The sequence below is a fragment of the Mobula birostris genome, chromosome 6 (assembly GCF_030028105.1).
Source record: "Mobula birostris isolate sMobBir1 chromosome 6, sMobBir1.hap1, whole genome shotgun sequence".
Taxonomy (NCBI): Eukaryota; Metazoa; Chordata; class Chondrichthyes; order Myliobatiformes; family Myliobatidae; genus Mobula; species Mobula birostris.
Window position 1 is genome coordinate 32,483,216 of NC_092375.1, and position 18,936 is coordinate 32,502,151.

The following is an 18,936-nucleotide window of genomic DNA, read 5'->3' on the forward strand; positions in this document are numbered from 1 at the left end:
CAAACAACAGGAATTCTGCAGATGCTGGAAATTCAAGCAACACACATCAAAGTTGCTGGTGAATGCAGCAGGCCAGGCAGCATCTGTAGGAAGAGGTGCAGTCGACGTTTCAGGCCGAGACCCTTCGTCAGGACTAACTAAAGGAAGAGTGAGTAAGGGATTTGAAAGTTGGAGGGGGAGGGGGAGATCCAAAATGATAGGAGAAGACAGGAGGGGGAGGGACGGAGCCAAGAGCTGGACAGGTGATAGGCAAAAGGGATAAGAGAGGATCATGGGACAGGAGGTCCGGGAAGAAAGACAAGGGGGGGGGGGTCCTGTCCCATGATCCTCTCGTATCCCCTTCACCAGCAACTTTGATGTGTGTTGCTTCAGAGGAATGCTCTACCTTAGCAGGGAAATACGCGACAAGGGTGGTTCCATATGGGACAAACCAATTTAGCCCAATATACGGGATGTCCCGGCTAATACAGGACAGTTGGCAACCCTATATATAAAGCAGAGGTTAATAGGTTCTTGATTAGTAAGGTCATCAGAGTTTACAAGGTTAAGGCAGAAGAAGGGGTTGAGAGGAAAAATAAATGGCAGAGCAGACTTGATGGACCAAATGGCCTAATTCTGCTCCTAAGATTTATGGTGTGAGAACATTTTGAGAATGTTCTTACTAATCTGAGAACTTTTCCATTATATCCCTATATTTATAGTGCCTTGAAAAGGTATTCAGCCCCTACACTTTTCACATTTTACTGTCTTATTTTCTAAATTTGAAGTATATTGAATTCAGATGTTTTTGAGCTAGTCTACAAAACATTGTGCATCATGTCAAATTAACAGGAAAATTCCAAGGTGTCAATTAGAAGTTAATGTAATAATGTGAAAGAAGATTTATCCAAAAAGACTACTGGCAATAATAGCTGTGAGATGCGGTTCAACTAAGTACTGAGCAAAGAATCAGAATCAGGTTTGTTATCACCGGCACGTGTTGTGAAATTTGTTAACTTAGCAGCACTTCAATGCAATACATAATATAGGAGAACAAAAAAATATTTTTTCAACTGTTTTTTAAATTTTTAGTTTTCATGCTTTACAATTTTACCTGATTTGTTGTGTTCTATTGCGGAGAATAAAAAAAGAGCATGTGATTCACAAAGAAATTCTCAGTTAAATTGATCAAAATCCCTGAGCACTCTGAAGTCCTATTTCTAAACTGCTTTTGATCGCCATAATATGTGCAGAGCATTATCTTTGGTTCCTTGTTACTTTGTGATCTAACTTGTTACGGTTAATCCCATAGAAATACTTGATTGTCATGTCTGCCATTTGGGATCTTGTAAAAGTCCTCGCTCAATTTTGTGTGTTGTTTACCTTTTGCCAATGTGCAGGTTTGTAAAGGGTTTGAGTATTAGAATCACTTGCTCATCTGCTAATTTCTCTTTATATTTTTTAAAGTTATTCTGCATTCCATTTTCGTAACTATTTAAGGTCGGATCACTTAACTACAGACATCCCACCCCGCAAAAACTCATTTCAGGGAGGTAGCATTCTCGCCCCCTGTCGACCTCCAAGGGTGTATGTAATACTTTGTTTAGTGATTTTGTCTAATCTGTATACCAAGTTGGGTATATGCAGAAAATGCGACATTAAAATACGTACATATACTAGACTATATTATCATTTTTATTCTATTACAACTTTAAACAAGTCTACAGGGAGCTTGGCGTCATCACATAGGACATCAATCGAGTAGCTCCTTAGCAGCTAGCCGGCTAGTTTAAATAACGTTAGCTATGCTAATGAATGAATGACACCGGTTAGACTCACCTCAACATGTCGTTTACATTTTAACCCACCATGGGCAGTAGAAAAGTCACTGTTGCAAACAGTGCAGCGAGCAACACTGTCATTATTTTTGAGGTCGACTGTAAAGCCCGCCCACAAAGAAAACTGATGGCAACGCACATCAAAGTTGCTGGTGAACGCAGCAGGCCAGGCAGCATCTGTAGGAAGAGGTGCAGTCGACGTTTCAGGCTGAGACCCTTCGTCAGGACTAACTGAAGGAAGACTCTTCCTTCAGTTAGTCCTGACGAAGGGTCTCGGCCTGAAACGTCGACCTCTTCCTTCAGTTAGTCCTGACGAAGGGTCTCGGCCTGAAACGTCGACTGCACCTCTTCCTACAGATGCTGCCTGGCCTGCTGCGTTCACCAGCAACTTTGATGTGTGTTGCTTGAATTTCCAGCATCTGCAGAGTTCCTGTTGTTTGCAAGAAACCTGATAGGTCTACTTAGCACGAAGTGAGACCAATCAGGATGCTTGCTCTCCCCCTCAGAAAAATCGATCTGCAGGATATTGTACATAATTTCTGGGCATCAGGGAGCCACTATCAATATGCGGGAGTCTTCCGGAACTTCCGGGAGTGGTGGGATGTCTGTAACAATGTTGGGTATAAAAAGGGGTTGACACATCTCACCTAATTTACTTAATTGATTAAACTGATCAGTAGAAGATGTTTGATCCAATGCTAGATGTGCCTATTCTGCTTTTTATCAGCCAAGTTCTTTCTGTAAGGGTCCGATTACCCCAATATTAAATGTTTGTTTTAATAACTAATATGTTGATAATCACAAATACATGTTAGTTGTAATTCAATAAGACTTGAAATGGATGTGTTTTCATATGTTTTCATGTACACTCCACCAATCTTTCCAAAAGCAGACTGAGAAATACTTAGTGGACCCTGGCCAGATCACCATTCACTAACCTACAGCACATTTTGTTGATGGCTCCAAGTTATACCCCATAATTAGCACCTCCTGTTAGCTTTGTGCTATTTGATCATCTGTGATTCCTCTTGGAAGCCCCACCAAATTAATATTTTAATTTTCCACATTGATCATGGTAGTAGGAACGGTAATTTATGCCTGGCAATAATAATGATATCTGCATGAATTAACCATGTTTAATTGGGAATAATTTCTAATGTAGTGCTTTTTAGAACATATAGATTTCGTGCAAGGAAATTGAGCCAATAAGTACAAATTATTTCCAAGAATAGCCCTGAAATGTGGAAAATTGGTGAATGGTATCTTGGTGAAATATTACCAGTTTATGATTTTAAATAAGAAATTATTCTTTGTGGTCCATAATGACTGTGAGCAGACAATATTCTCATTATGTTTGGGATCATTTATGCATATTGTAATCTTTATGGAGTTGTATTATGTTTGGTTTTCACTATTTGATATTCCCTTTAGCATAAGAAATTTTTGTTCTTGGGAGGTCTGTACAAGAAATCTAATTGGAGCATTTGCATAAATGGAAGTTGTAGTTTCCAACCTCCTTTTGCAATTCTTGTTTTTCAGAACCCTTCATTTTTGGCAAAGCTTCTTCTTTATTATGCTTGTTTTCCATGCTCTTGAGTTTTATTTCCTTTGACTGAAAATTCATTCTATATTAATTTATCATTGAATCAATGACATGGAAAATTAAATGCCTTAATTTATGCAATCTTTTATCACGGTGCCAGTGTTTCAAAACAGACAAAGAATTACAGTTAAAAGGGAAGTAGTATCTTAGATTTCAGTTTTAAGCTGGCAGGAATATTATTGTAAAATAGATGAGATTCATAGTGCAGCAAAAGACTTTAGTAATTTTTTAATGAGCCAAACGCTCTCTATCACTTGAGAATACTACAACGTTTTATTACTAATATAAATGTCTGGCATGCCCTTCTAGGAGTTCAGAACATATCATCAAAATGTGACTGCAATAATAGATTTCACAGTGAAAGGCAACTTAAATTGACTGTAAATAATTATACTATGCAAGAATAAAAAGAAGATTTAATTGAAGACTGCTGTTGATGGAGCTAGGCAATTCCCACAATGAACACATCAGTTCTAAGTTATGCGTTCTTGCCGCATTATGTACACGGTATCTTTAAGTGGAAGTCTGAAACTGGAATGCAAAGTAAATGACTCACTTCCTGATCCATATTTCTTTAAGACAGCGATGGAAGTCATTTTGGCTATTGGATTTATGATGAATTTAGAACACTCCTACCAGTCCCATTTCCTACTTATCTCCCTACGATCTCTCAAATGCCCAAGTATTTGCCCTGCTTGTCATGACACTTATCCCCAATAGGGGCGATTTACTATGGATGTTCAGTCCCAATGCACCTCCACCCACCACCAGGAAGGCCTCAAAGCTCTCCGTTTCTTTCTGGACACCAGACCCAACCAGTTGCCTCCATCACCACTCTCCTCCATCTAGCAGAAGTTGCCCTCACTCTTAATAATTTCTCCTTTGGCTCCTCCCACTTCCTTCAAACAAAAGGTGCAGCTATGGACACTGGCATGGGTCCCAGTTATGCCTGCCTTTTTGCTGGCTACACAGAACGTCTGTGTTCCAAGCCTACACTGGTGTCTAGCTCCACTTTTCCTACGCTACATCGGTGCTGCTTCCTGAACCCATGTGGAGATCGTCGACTTCATCAACTTTGCCTCCAACTTCCACCCTGCCCTCAAATTTACCTGATCCATTTCCAACACTTGTCTCCTCTTTCTTGATCTCACTGTCTCTATCTCTAGAGGCAGCTTATCTACTGATGTCTATTATAAACCCATGGACTCTCACAGCTACCTGGACTATACCTCTTTCCACCCTGTTACTTGTGAAAACGCTATTCTCTTCTCTCAATTCCTCTGTCTCTGCTGCATCTGTTCTCAGGACGAGGCTTTTCATTCTAGAACGAAGGAGATGTCCTCCTTTTTCAAAAAATAGGGCTTCCCTTTTTTTCTCCACTATCAACGCTACCCTCAATCGCGTCTCTTCCATTTTACCCACATCTGCTCTTAACCCATCTTTCCACCACCCTACTTGGGATAGGGTTCCTCTTGTCCTCACCTACCACCCCACCAGCCTCTGCGTCCAGCACATAGTTCTCCGGAACTTCCACCATCTCCAACCGGATCCCACCACCAAGCACATCTTTCCCTCCCTCCCCAACTTTCTGCTTTGCTCAGGGATCACTGCCTGCACGACTCCCTTGTCCATTCGTCTTTCCCCACTGATCTCCCTCCTAGCATTTATCTTTTCAAGTGGAACAAGTGCTGCACCTACTCCTGCACCTCTTCCCTCACAACCGTTCAGGGCCCCAAACAGTCCTTCCAGGTGAGATGGCACTTTTAACTGTGAGTCTGTTGGCGTCATTTGCTGTGCTCGGTGCTCCCAGTGTGGTCTCCTGTATATCGGTGAGACCCGACATAGATTGGGAGACCATTTCGCCAAGCACCTACACTCCGACCACCAGAAGAAGTGGGATCTCCTTATGGCCACCATTTTAATTCCACTTCCCATTCCTATTCCGATATGTCAATCCATGGCCTCCTCTACTGTTGCAATGATGCCACACTCAGGTTGGAGGAACAACGCCTTATATCCCATCTGGTTGGCCCCTAAGCTGATGACAGGAGCATCGATTTCTTGAACTTCTGGTATGCCCCCCCCCCCAACTTCACCAGTCCCCATCCCCTTTTTCCCTCTCTCACCTTATCTCCTTGTCTGCCCATTGCCTCCTTCTAGTGCTCCTAACCCCTTTTCTTTCTGCCATGGCCTTCTGTCCTCTCCTATCAGATTCCCCCTTTTCCAGCCCTGTATCTCTTTCACCAATCAACTTCCCAGCTCATTACTTCATCCCTCCCCCTCTCAGTTTCACCTTTCACCTTGTGTTTCTCTCTCTCCCCTCCCCCACCTTTTAAATCTACTCCTCATCTTTTTTCCTCCCGTCCTGCTGAAGGGTCTCGGCCCGAAACGTCAACTGTACTTTTTTCCATAGATACTGCCTGGCCTGCTGACATTTTGTATGCGTTGCTTGGATTTCCAGCGTCTGTAGATTTTCCCTTGTTTGTACTTGGTTAGCATCCATTAACCACCTTGAGCGTTCACTTACTCTGGCCACTTGAGCATTGTAGCAGCAGAGTGTAAGTTAATTATCTGCAAACTACACTTTAGCAACTGCGTCATTACATTCCAGATCCATCTAAGAGGAAGCAGGCCCATTGAAATGCCATCAACCAAGTTCCCCTCCTCATCAAAAACACAAGAGATTCTGCAGATGCTGGAAATCCAGAGTGACGCACACAAAAAGTTGGAGCAACCCAGCTTGTCATCATACGCGCTGCCAATGTTGTGACCCAAGTGCGGAGGAAAGAGACATTCCAATGTAGAGACAGCGACCAGAGTTTAGAACTCCAACAGAACATTGGTGGCTCGACCGAGCGACACCGTGCGATGTAATGTTCTCAAAACTGGGACCTCGCATTTAGCGCTAATTGAGCATCAGTATAAATAGTACAAGTAAATTTGAGTCCCTGAGTCTATCAACATAAACTTAACAAGTTTAAACAGAAAGCACCAGGACACCGCATTACAAAGAACATGTCAGGACTGACTTGATGAAGGCTCTCAACTGAAAACATTGATTCTTTATTCCTCCCTATAAATGCTGCCTGACTTGCTGAGCTCCTCCACATTTTGTGTGCATTGCATCTCATCAAAGTCCTTGAACTTTCCATCTGCCAGCAGCGCATGAGTACCTCGACCACAAAGACTGCAACAGTGAAGAAGGTGGCTTCCACTCACCTTCTGGAGGGAAATGACGGTGGGCTGTAAATAGTTGTTTTTAATGCCCACATCTTATCAAAGAGTTGAGCAATAGGGTCTTTGAACTCGACAATAACTTGTCAGAATAATGAATATACTATATTTTGAAGTTTCTCACTAGCATCCAGGTGGATTACATGAAAGAATGTTTTAAATATAGCTTTCCAGTTCAATCTATCAAACAAATGATGCATTTGTAAAAGAATTTGCTTTGAACGTTTATTGAACATTCACAGTTTATGTGAGGAATTGTAAACACTGATGATATTCACAATACGTTTATCATGTAAAATCTCCTGAGAATTCACCCTTGGGAAAAGAATGAGAGACAGATTTATTGATGAATTATGGGACAAAAATAGTGTATAGCCTTGCTCTCCCGGTACTCTTGACTGCTGAGAGTGTAACATGGCAGAAGGATAAGGGGTGTAGTTGAATAATGATTTTTAGACGTGACTAAGATAGAGAAAAAGAGCATAACACCACAAGTTATAGGAGCAGAATTAGGCCATTTGGCCCATCAAGTCTGCTCTGCCATTTCATTATGGCGGATTCAATTTTCCTCTCAGCCCCAATCTCCTGCCTTCTCTCTGTACGCCCGTCATGCTCTGACCAATCGAGAAACTCTCAACCCATACCTTAAATATACATAACGACTTGGCCTTCACAGCTGCCTGTGGCAAAGAATTCCACAGGTTCACCAGTCTCTGGCTAAAGAAATTCCCTCTCATCTCTGTTCTAAAAGGATAGTCCTCCATTCTGAGGTTGTTCCTTCTGGTCTTAGACCCTTCCACCATAGAAACATCCTCTCCACATCCACTCTATCAAAGCCTTTCACTATTCCATAGATTTCAATGAGGTTACCCTTCATTCTTCTAGTGAATACATGCCCAGAGCCATCAAACACTCTTTGTATGACAAGCCATTCAGTCCTGGAATCATTTTCATGAACTTCCTTCGAATCTTCTCCAGTTTTAGCACGTCCTTTCAAAGATAAAGGGCTCAAACTTGCTCACAATACTCCAAAAGAGGCCTCACCAGGGCTTTATGAAGTCTCAACATTACATCTTTGCTTTTATAGTCTCGTCCTCTTGAAGTGAATCCTAACATTGCATTTGCCTGGACAAGGACTCCTAAGTGTCGTTGTGCTTCAGTTTTTTTGTATTTTCTCTCCATTTAGAAAATAGCCAACCTTTTCATTTCTTCTACCAAAGTGTATGACTATACACTTCCTAACACAGTATTCCATCTACCATTTCTTTGCCCATTCTTCTGATCTGTCTAAGTCCTTCTGTAACCTCTCTACTTACTCAACCTACCTGCCTCCCCACCTATTTTCATATCATCTGCAAGCTGTGCAACAAAGCCATCAATTCCATCATCAAACTCGTTGATGTATAATGGAAAATTATTGGCCCCAACACAAACCCCTGTGGAACACCACTAGTCACTAGCAGCCAGCCAGAAAAGACTCCTTTTATTCCACTCTGCCTCCTGTCAATCAGCCACTGCTTTATCCATGCTAGAATCTTTCTTGTAGTACCATGGGCTCGTAATTTGTTAAACTGCCTCGTGTGGCACCTTGTCAAAGGCCTCTTGAAAATTCAAGTGCAAAACATCAACCGATTCCTCTTTGTCTATCCTGCTTGTATTTCTTCAAACATTTCCAACAAGTTCATCGGATTTTCCCTGAGGTTCCCCTTCAGACCTTTTAGTTTCCGAAGAACCTTCTCCCTAGTAATGGTAACTTCACACATTTCATGTCTCCTAGCACCTGGAACTTCCACTATACTGCTAGTGTCTTCCCACAGTGAAGACTGATGCATAATACTTACTCAGTTCATGTGCCATTTTGCTGTCCCCCATTATTACCTTTCCAGCATTGTTTTCCAGCGGTCTGATACCCACTCTCACCTCTCTTCTACACTTCATGTATGTGAAGAAACTTTTGGTATCCTCTCTAATATTATTGGCTAGCTTACTTTTGTATTCCATCTTTTCCTTCTTAATGACTTTTTAGTTGCCTTCTGTGTTTTTAAAAGCTTCTCAGTCCTCTAACTTCCCACTAATTTTTGCACTATTATATGCCCTCTCTTTGGGTTTTATGTTGCCTTTGACTCCCCTTGTTAGTCACGGTTGTGCCATTTTTCCATTAAAATACTTCCTCCTCTTTTGGATGTATATATCCTGTGCCTTCCAAATTGCTTCCAGAAATTCCAGCAATTGCTGCTCTGTCGTCATCCCTGCCAGTGGTCTTTTCCAATCAATTCTGGCCAACTCCTCTTTCATGCCTCTGTAATTCCCTTCACTCCACTGTAATACTGATACATCTGACTTTAGCTTCAGGTTATAGCAGCAGATGTGTTGCGTCTCATTGAAGATGGATGATGCTACAAATTTAGGAAAAGGTGCCTTTGTATATATAAAAAAAATCATGTCAGAATCAGCTTGAGGAGAAATAGGATGCCAGAGTTCAAAAGACTAAAACAAATGAGTGTTATATAGATACAAGAGATCTACAGATGTTGGAATTCCAAAGCAACACATACAAAATGCTGGAGGAACTCAGCAGGCTAGGTAGTATCTATGAAGAGGAATAAACAGTTGATTTTTCAGACAAGTATCCTGAGTCCTGATAAAGTTCTTACAGCATTTTTGTTTGTGTCATTCTGAGGGTAATATAGGGAAGCATTGCCAATCTTCCAAGTGATGAAGTTGCTCAGTGTCATATTTTGAAAGAAGATATGATAATGGTGAATAGAATCACCAGAATCTTGTAAAGAATACTTAAGGTTTTGGAGCAGTAAAAAGATAGAAGTTGTTGGACTTTGGGAGGGAACCAGTCAATAAGAGATCTCCCATCAGTGTTGGGTAGAAAGATGACAAGTTTGTACATTGGAAAAAACTGGATTTAAACTTTTAAGAATGGAAGCAAGGCTGGTTTGGGTTGTTTATGCAATATCGTGAAAGGATTTATATCTTAAATTTAGATAGCTAAATGCAGAAATGTTATGAAATGTTAATGGCAGGCTGTGACTAGAAGCAGCAGCAGTTGGAGTATTAGGTGTATATATACACACCGATGGTGGAGGAATTTAAAAGGGTGCTTTCTCTGCAGACTTACACCATATAGACGAAGAAACACTTGTGCATTTTGTTCTAGCGAGTGTGCCTATATAACTCAAGCAGGTGCTGTCACAATGCTTTAACACACACTTTATTGCTTATTGAACTTTTTTTCTTTTGTTTTCCTCAGACTTTATCCCCAAGTTACAGAGGATCAATAGTTCATAAAGTAACAAAGACAGTCACAGATTCTCAGGTATGAATATCAGCATTTAATATGTTAGAATTTAATAGCTGATGAATGATTATATTTATTTGTTTTGTTTGCCTGTTTAATGTTATTTCTTGTACACAAGTGTAAAGGAGGATGAAAAAATTGTTGCTCCAGATCTGATGCAGCAAAAAAACCTGAAAAGAATACAATAATTATAACAAAAATCACAATAAATATATAAGATAGCTTATATACATGCCCATAAAGTGATGCTAGGTACCAGATTTCCTTCTCTGTTTCCTTTATTAATAATGTAAATAGATCAGAAATGTGATTTTTCTTTACATCTGCCCCCAACCCCCTCCTCTACCAAAAATGAAATTTTATATTTTCAGTGTATTAATTTCAACAGTTAATGTTGCTCTCCTAGTATACAATTACAGAGGGCAAGGGTTTAGCTTTTTTTTTAACAGCAATCAATTTTCTCAGAATTACATAGAAGCGCTTTGCAGCAGGCATGTTTTAAATGGAAAACGTTTTAACAATTTAACAGAAAAATGCGTTGCTTTTTCATAAATTAGATCCAGGGATTGTCAAAATAGTATGTGTCTGAACAGAGCCTTTCATAACAGTTCTGTCGTCTCACAGACTTGAAGAGTTTTTGTCTGGTGAGCATCTGCAACCAGAAGGTACAAGCATTTCTAAAGCATGACTCATTGACTGCAGTCTGTTGGAGGCCTCACTTACTGGGAGTGACCTTCATTTGGAAGGGGATGGCGAAGAAGAATACTTGGAAGTAAAATATATGTATTTCTTTGTGAGAAATATTGAAGGTATTTTGAACAGTTCTCACAGCAACACAAAACGTGTAGCTCTGGTTCAAGAAAGAAACTGCTGATATATATCATACACACACTTATGGTTGCATGTAACTTCTCTCTAAAGGGGAACTCTCAGTTTTAAGCAGTCTAGGAGGAGGAAAAGAAACTTGGGATCTGCCGGTTTTACTAATTCAAGCTACTTGAGAACTCTTGGGGGAAAAAATGTAATACTTAAAATCCATGGCCGAACTAATGTAAATGCCAGGATGCATTTGACATTGACCCCAACAAGATGCACAAAATCTAAAGAACATCACACCTTCATGATATACAGACCGGCCTCCCATAGTACTGGGTGTACTGACACATTTGGAGGATGTGCTCCATTTTCTTTCAAATACAGCAGGATTAAGTGTTCTGTTGTCTGCCCTGACTGCCTATTCAAAAAGCTCTCATCTATATATAAAAAAAACTTCTGCTCTGAACTGCGTTTTACTCTACTTGTTCATGTATGTGGATAAAAACACAAAGTGACCAGATTTAAGTCATTAAGCTGTATGTTACAGGTGGTTAATGACGATGTATCAGATCTCTTGATTCAACTAACTGGAGAACTATATTAAAAAAAATGTCAGACAGGCTCATCTGGCAAGAAAATTAGAATTTATGTTAGTGGCAAACCTTTTAACAGAAAGAAAGCAAACATGTTCAACTTAAGTTCTAGGGAAGGTGGGGAAGTGATGGATGAACAAAGGAAATATCTCTGAGGGGGTATCTCAGAGTTATTGTCAAGAGATGTAAAATACGCGGTATCAATGAAGAGAGAAAATCTGAACTGATATTATAAGTGTATGATTTATAAAGGAAATGGAAAGTTCTTTGAAAAAGCATGTCACCTGAAGTTGTTGAATTTGATTTTGTTGAATCAAAAGGGCTTCAACATGCCCTGGTAGAAGAACAGGTGCTTTTCCTGAAGCTTATATTGACCTCGCTATCAGAGAGGCGACATATAGATAGATTTGAATGGGATTGTGATGGAGTTAAAATGCAGGAAACAGGGAGCTTCTGGTCTATTGAGCGGTTTCCTCATATGTTAAAATGGACTCTCGGCTTCTCAATTTACCTTGCTACGACCTTGCACTTCATTGTAAAATGTGCACTGTACTTCCTCAGGAACTATAATACTTTATTCTGCTCTGTATTTTATAGAAACATAGAAAATAGGTGCAAGAGTAGGCCATTCGGCCCTTCGAGCCTGCACCGCCATTTATTATGATCATGGCTAATCATCCAACTCAGAACCCCGCCCCAGCCTTCCCTCCATACCCCCTGACCCCCGTAGCCACAAGGGCCATATCTAACTCCCTCTTAAATATAGCCAATGAACTGGCCTCAACTGCTTCCTGTGGCAGAGAATTCCACAGATTCACCACTCTCTGTGTGAAGAAGTTTTTCCTAATCTCGGTCCTAAAAGGCTTCCCCTCTATCCTCAAACTGTGGCTCCTCATTCTGGACTTCCCCAACATCGGGAACAACCTTCCTGCATCTAGCCTGTCCAATCCCTTTAGGATCTTATACGTTTCAATCAGATCCCCCCTCAATCTTCTAAATTCCAATGAGTACAAGCCCAGTTCATCCAGTCTTTCTTCATATGAAAGTCCTGCCATCCCAGGAATCAATCTGGTGAACCTTCTTTGTACTCCCTCTATGGCAAGGATGTCTTTCCTCAGATTAGGGGACCAAAACTGCACACAATACTCCAGGTGTGGTCTCACCAAGGCCTTGTACAACTGCAGTAGTACCTCCCTGCTCCTGTACTCGAATCCTCTCGCTATAAATGCCAGCATACCATTCGCCTTTTTCACCGCCTGCTGTACCTGCATGCCCACTTTCAATGACTGGTGTATAATGACACCCAGGTCTCGTTGCAGCTCCCCTTTTCCTAATCGGCCACCATTCAGATAATAATCTGTTTTCCTATTTTTGCCACCAAAGTGGATAACTTCACATTTATCCACATTAAATTGCATCTGCCATGAATTTGCCCACTCACCCAACCTATCCAAGTCACCCTGCATCCTCTTAGCATCCTCCTCACAGCTAACACTGCCCCCCAGCTTCGTGTCATCTGCAAACTTGGAGATGCTGCATTTAATTCCCTCATCCAAGTCATTAATATATATTGTAAACAACTGGGGTCCCAGCACTGAGCCTTGCGGTACCCAACTAGTCACCGCCTGCCATTCTGAAAAGGTCCCGTTTATTCCCACTCTTTGCTTCCTGTCTGCTAACCAACTCTCCACCCACACCAATACCTTACCCCCAATACCGTGTGCTTTAAGTTTGCACACTAATCTCCTGTGTGGGACCTTGTCAAAAGCCTTCTGAAAATCCAAATATACCACATCCACAGGTTCTCCCCTATCCACTCTACTAGTTACATCCTCAAAAAATTCAATGAGATTCGTCAGACATGATTTTCCTTTCACAAATCCATGCTAACTTTGTCCGATCATTTCACCACTTTCCAAATGTGCTGTTATCACATCCTTGATAACTGACTCCAGCAGTTTCCCCACACCGACGTTAGGCTAACCGGTCTATAATTCCCCGGTTTCTCTCTCCCTCCTTTTTTAAAAAGTGGGGTTACATTAGCCACCCTCCAATCCTCAGGAACTAGTCCAGAATCTAACGAGTTTTGAAAAATTATCACTAATGCATCCACTATTTCTTGGGCTACTTCCTTAAGCACTCTGGGATGCAGACCATCTGGCCCTGGAGATTTATCTGCCTTCAATCCCTTCAATTTACCTATTTAAATTTAATTCAATTTATGTTTTACCTTGTACTACAAAATGCATTATTGTAGTGAATTGATCTGTACGAACAGTATGCAAGATAAATTTTTCACTACACCTTTGTACATGACAAAAATAAACCAATTTGCTTTGTTTCTACTTGTGGATTTTGAATTTTTCCTGTTTTATGATCCTATCACTGGGCTTGAAGAGAGTCTCCTCTTTTTATGTTGAGTTTCTTTCCCATTAAGTCAATGACTTTTCACAGACATTTCCTGCTTTTCTCTGTCAATGTTCTGATTCCTTCTCAATTAGCGAGTTATGACTGGAATTACAAAAAATACTATCATACTATCATATCAAGCCAGTCTTCAGAAATAGAAATAAGAGAAAATATGCAGATGCTGGAAATCCATGCAGCGCACACAAAATGCTGGATGAACTCAGCAGGCCAAGCTGCATTTATGGAAAAGAGTAAACAGTCAATGTCCTGATGAAGGGTCTCAGCCCGAAATGTCAACTGTTTAATCTTCCCGATAGATGCTGCCTGGCCTGCTGAGTTCCTACAGTATTTTGTGTGTGCTCCTTCACAAATAGATTCCATTTCCAGCAGATGAAATTGTAAATTTGTGTCTCAGATGGCCGATGCAGGCCTCAAGATGATGAAATTCTTGGTGGACAGACAAGCTACCTCATGGGACTCTGGCAACACTTACAACATTTTGGCCTTACTGTTTATCTAATAAATTACAACTTTTTGTGATGTTTCCATAGAAATTCGTGGCACAGTGTGTTATTTATTTATTTTATTCATCCTGGAAATGTCTTTGCTTGTATAAATTTTGTATCCTTTAGTGCATTCTTTATGATTTGCTGTATTAAATCAACAGCATAGCAGCAAGAACTGACTCATTGCAGGTCATTTGGACACAGTGCAGCATTGATCCATTCCTATTTCCTTGGGGACTATTTAAAAGTAAACAAATGGTTTGTTAGGGTATTTAACTAAAAGGTTTCAAATTTCATTTTAAGTGGATATTTACTTGCATTTTGATGAATTCATTGCATGGTTGATATTGTCAATAATAATTTTAGAAGGCCCTTAATATTACACAAATTGAATTTAAAATTAAGTTTTGTATTATCATTTACATTTTTATGTCTTACTGGATATATAAACTTCTATTGGCAACTAATTTCCTTTGCTTGAAAAAAAACTGATCAACAAAAATACCTCTCCAACATAAATTTTTGTAGGGTCACAGATTCATACATACAGAAAATCTAACCTATACATCCAAACCATAATTATCCATCCATATTAATCCCATTCACTAGCATTTGGTCCATGGTCTTCTGTGCCTTGATAATTCAAGAACCGTCTAGATACTAAGTAAATTTTACAAGGATCTCTACCTCCGAGCTCCACAGGCAGTGCATTCCAAAGTCCATTCCTCTTTTAAATCTCTTAATCTTTAAACCTATACGCTGTGCTCTGGGGGAAAGTTTACTGCTATATACCCTATCAATCACTGTCATAATATTGTACACCTTATCGGGTCCCCCCAGCCTTAACTGCGTCAAGGAAAACAAACCCAGCTAATTCCGTCTCTCTTCATAACTGAAATGATCCATTGCAGGCAACATCCTGTACATCCTCTCCATTGCATTTTATTACCTTCTTTAATAAAATTTAACTAGGCTGTAGTTGATTTAAAATGATTGCCTGTTTGATATAGCAGAGGATAGCCATGAGTTTTGCTGAAAATATTCCAATTGTTATCCTTGAATTTATAAACCTAGCTGGAAAATGATTTCTTCATATGATGGTCTTGAATAGTCCAGATATTTTTTTTTGAATTGGTTGGAATTGGTTTATTATTATCAAGTGTACTGAGGTACAGTGAAAAGCTTGTCTTGCATACTGTTCGTTCAGATCTGTTCATTACACAGTCCGTTGCCATTAATGGTAGTGCAAGGTAAATGAATAACAGAATGCAGAATAAAATGTAATAGCTCCAGAGAAAGTGTAGTGCAGGTAAACAATAAGGTGCAAACTCATAACGAGGTAGATTGTAGGGTCAAGAGTCCATCATATACAAGGGAATCATTCAGTAGTCTTGTAACAGCAGGATAGAATCTGTCTTTGAGTCCGGTGGTATCTGCTTTCAGGCTTTTTATCTTCTGCCTGCTGGGAGAGAGGAGAAGAGAGTATGCCCAGTGTGGGTGGGGTCGTTGAATATGCTGGCTGCTTTACTGAGACAGTAGAAAAATAGACAGAATCCATGAATGGAGCACTGTTTTCCGCGATGTGCTGAGCTGTGTCCACAACTCTGCAGTTTCTTGTAGTTTCAGTAGAGCAGTTGCTATACTAAGCCTCGATGCATCTAGATAGACTGCTCTCTATGATGCATCAATTAAAAATTGGTAAGGGTTAATTCTTTAACCTCCCGAGGAAGTTGGGGCATTGGTGAGCTTTCTTGGTCATGGTGTCTAAGTGGTTTGACAAGGACAGATTATTGGTAATGCTTAGTCCACAAGCTTCTTGCCATGTGGTTGACATGGAGAGGGAAAATTTGCCACTAAAGGTGAATTATATAGTTAAACAGAAAAGTAGTGAATGAAATTTATTCTAGACAAATTTGAGGAACTGGATTTGGGAAAAAGCAATAGGTAAGGGAATTTATGTACACTATACAGCAGTATATTTGAGAAGTGTGGTGAAGCTGAAAGGTCATGAGACAGTATCCCAGATTCTTAAACGTTTTACTTGTAGCCTGAAATGTTAGCAATGCTGATCTATCATGTAAAGAGTCTTCCAGATCTTATAAGTTGCATCTGCTGCCTCATCTGTACAAGGGCAATTAAGAAGATATAATAAATGCCGGTATTGATATCCACATCCTGTGAATAATTGAAAAAAATATCAAAGTGTATTTGGACTGCTTTCATTTAAAGCTGAGAGGCTGAGGACTTTCTCCTTGCAGTGGGTGGTGAATCTCTGGAATTCGTTATCCTGGAAGGATGTGGGGACGAGATTATTGAAAGTATTTAAAGAAGAAGTTGTTAAATTTTAGAAAGATCAGCGCAATTGAAGGCTAGAAATTATCACAGAAACTGTATAGAGGTCTCGGTCAGCTGAGCGATAACAGTGCTGAACAGGAGGGCAGGCTTGAGAGGCCAAGTGGCCTACTGTTATTTTCTTGTGCTCTTTTGTGTCTTATTACCAGAGCTCCTCTCTGAATAGGCACCATCAAGTTTATTTTGAACACATGTAAGTTATTTATAATTTATGTTAATTTAAGTTTATGTTAACATGGCATATTGTAATGTATTATGTTAAAAAAAACAAGAAAATGCAGCTTCTGAAAGTGTGAATTACATTCTGAAAATGCTGGAGATACTTCACAGATGAGCTAGCTCCTACGCAGTGACTAATTTAAGATACTCTGCAGATGCTGCAAATCCAAAGCAACACACACGTAATGCTGGAGGAACTCAGCAGGTCAGGCAGCATCTGTGGAAATGAATAAACAGTCTACGTTTTGGGCCAAGGTCGCTCCTCAGGACTGAAAAGGAAGGGGAAAGAGCCAGAATAAAAAGGCAGGGGGGAGGGAAAGGAGATAGCTGGAAGGTGATAAGTGATGCCAGGTGGATTAGAAACAAAAAGTGCTGGAGAAGAAAGAATCTGCTAGGAGAGGAGGATGGACCATAGGAGAAGGGAGTGAACCATAAGAGAGGACAATGGACTATAGGAGAAGAGAATGGACAATAGGAGAAAGGGAAGGAGGAGGAGACCCAGGGGGAGGGATTTTTTTTTCCAGAAAGAGAATTTGATAGTTTGGGGGCTACACAGACTGAATATAAGGTGTTGCTTCTCCACAAGAGGAGGCCGTGTCAGAACGGGAATGGAAATCAGAATTAAATTGTTTGGCCACCAGGAAGTTCTACTTTTGGCAGATGGATGAGAGGTGCTTGATGAAGCCGTCCCCCAATTTATGATGGGTCTCACGTTTATTAGTAGCATCCCTTTGGAGATGGCAGAAGTTACAGAGGATGATGTGTGGATGCAGAGGCTTGTGGGGTGGTAGGTAAGGACAAGAGGAACTCTATCACTGTGGCAGAAAAATAGGGTGAGCACAGATGTTCAGGAAATGGAGGAGATGCAGGTGAGGACAGCATCAATGGTGGACTTACTGTTACAGCTCAATAACCTTTCATCAGAACTGGAAAAGAAAGAAATTGAGTATTTTTAAGTTGTAAAGGGGGTGAAAGGTGGAGAACAATGGGAATATCATTGATTTCATGGAGAGCACTGCAATCTATTGGGTTAAGAGTCTCGAATTGCCAGTCACTTTAGTCCTCCATTCCACTCCTTTTCTGCCTTCCCTTTTTCACACTGTCCCAGAGAAGCTGATAGTACGTGAAGGAATGGCACCTCAATTTTCTTCTCGATACATTGTAACCTTCATAATTTCAGATACCAGTCAGTTTGATATGGCATCCACCTCTTAGAGGGTCATAGAGCATTACAACACAGAAACAGGTCCTTCATCCCATCTAGTCCATGCCAACCTATTATGCTATCTAGTCCCATTGACCTACACCTGGATCATAATCCTCGAAATTCCTCCCATCCATATACGTATCCAAACTTCTATTGAATGTTGAAATCAAACTCGCATCCACCACTACCACTGGCAGCTTTGTTCCACACTGTCTCCACCCTCTGAGTGAAGAAGAATCCCCCTCATGTTCCCCTAAGTGATTCGTCTTTCACCCTAAATCTATAACCTGTAGTTCTAGTCTCACCCAACCTGAGGGGAAAAAGTATGCTTGCATTCCCCCTTTCAATATCCCTCATAATGTTGTATATCACTATAAGATCTTCCCTTAATGTCCTCTGCTCCAGAGATTAAAGTCTTAAGGTTTTCAACCTTTACCTATAACACAGGTCCTCAAGTTGAGGCAACACCCTTGAGAATTTTCTCTACACTCTTTCAAGCTTATTGATAACTTTCCTGTAGGTAGATGGCCAGAACTGCACACAATACTCCAAATTTAGCCTCATCAATGTCTGATTATAACTTTAACACAACATCCAAACTTCTGTACTGAGTCCCCAGATTTCTGAAAGCCAACGCGCCTAAAGCTCTCTTTACAACCCTATCAGCCTGAAGTGCTATTTTCAAGGGATTGAGGATTTGTATTCCCAGGTCCATTTGTTCTACAGTACACCTAAGAGTCCTACCATTCACTGTGTTAAGTTTTATCCTGGTTTGTCCTATCAAAGTGCAACATCTCACACTTCAAAGTTCAAAGTAAATTTATTATCAAAGTACATATTTGTCACCATATACAACCTTGAGATTCTATT

The 18,936-nt window shown here is 40.4% G+C and overlaps 2 protein-coding genes across 15 annotated transcripts in view; one reads left to right on the top strand and one right to left on the bottom strand.

Annotated features, from left to right (window-relative positions):
- Positions 1-18,936, top strand: part of cmss1 (cms1 ribosomal small subunit homolog) — a 291,722-nt gene that overhangs the window by 91,605 nt on the left and 181,181 nt on the right. For all 14 annotated transcript variants that reach the window (XM_072260140.1, XM_072260141.1, XM_072260136.1 and 11 more), the window contains one exon: positions 9,917-9,982. The gene's annotated coding sequence lies outside the window, so the exon portion shown is untranslated. The remainder of the gene's footprint in view (positions 1-9,916; positions 9,983-18,936) is intronic.
- Positions 1-18,936, bottom strand: part of LOC140199712 (filamin A-interacting protein 1-like) — a 152,223-nt gene that overhangs the window by 16,653 nt on the left and 116,634 nt on the right. The window lies entirely within an intron of this gene.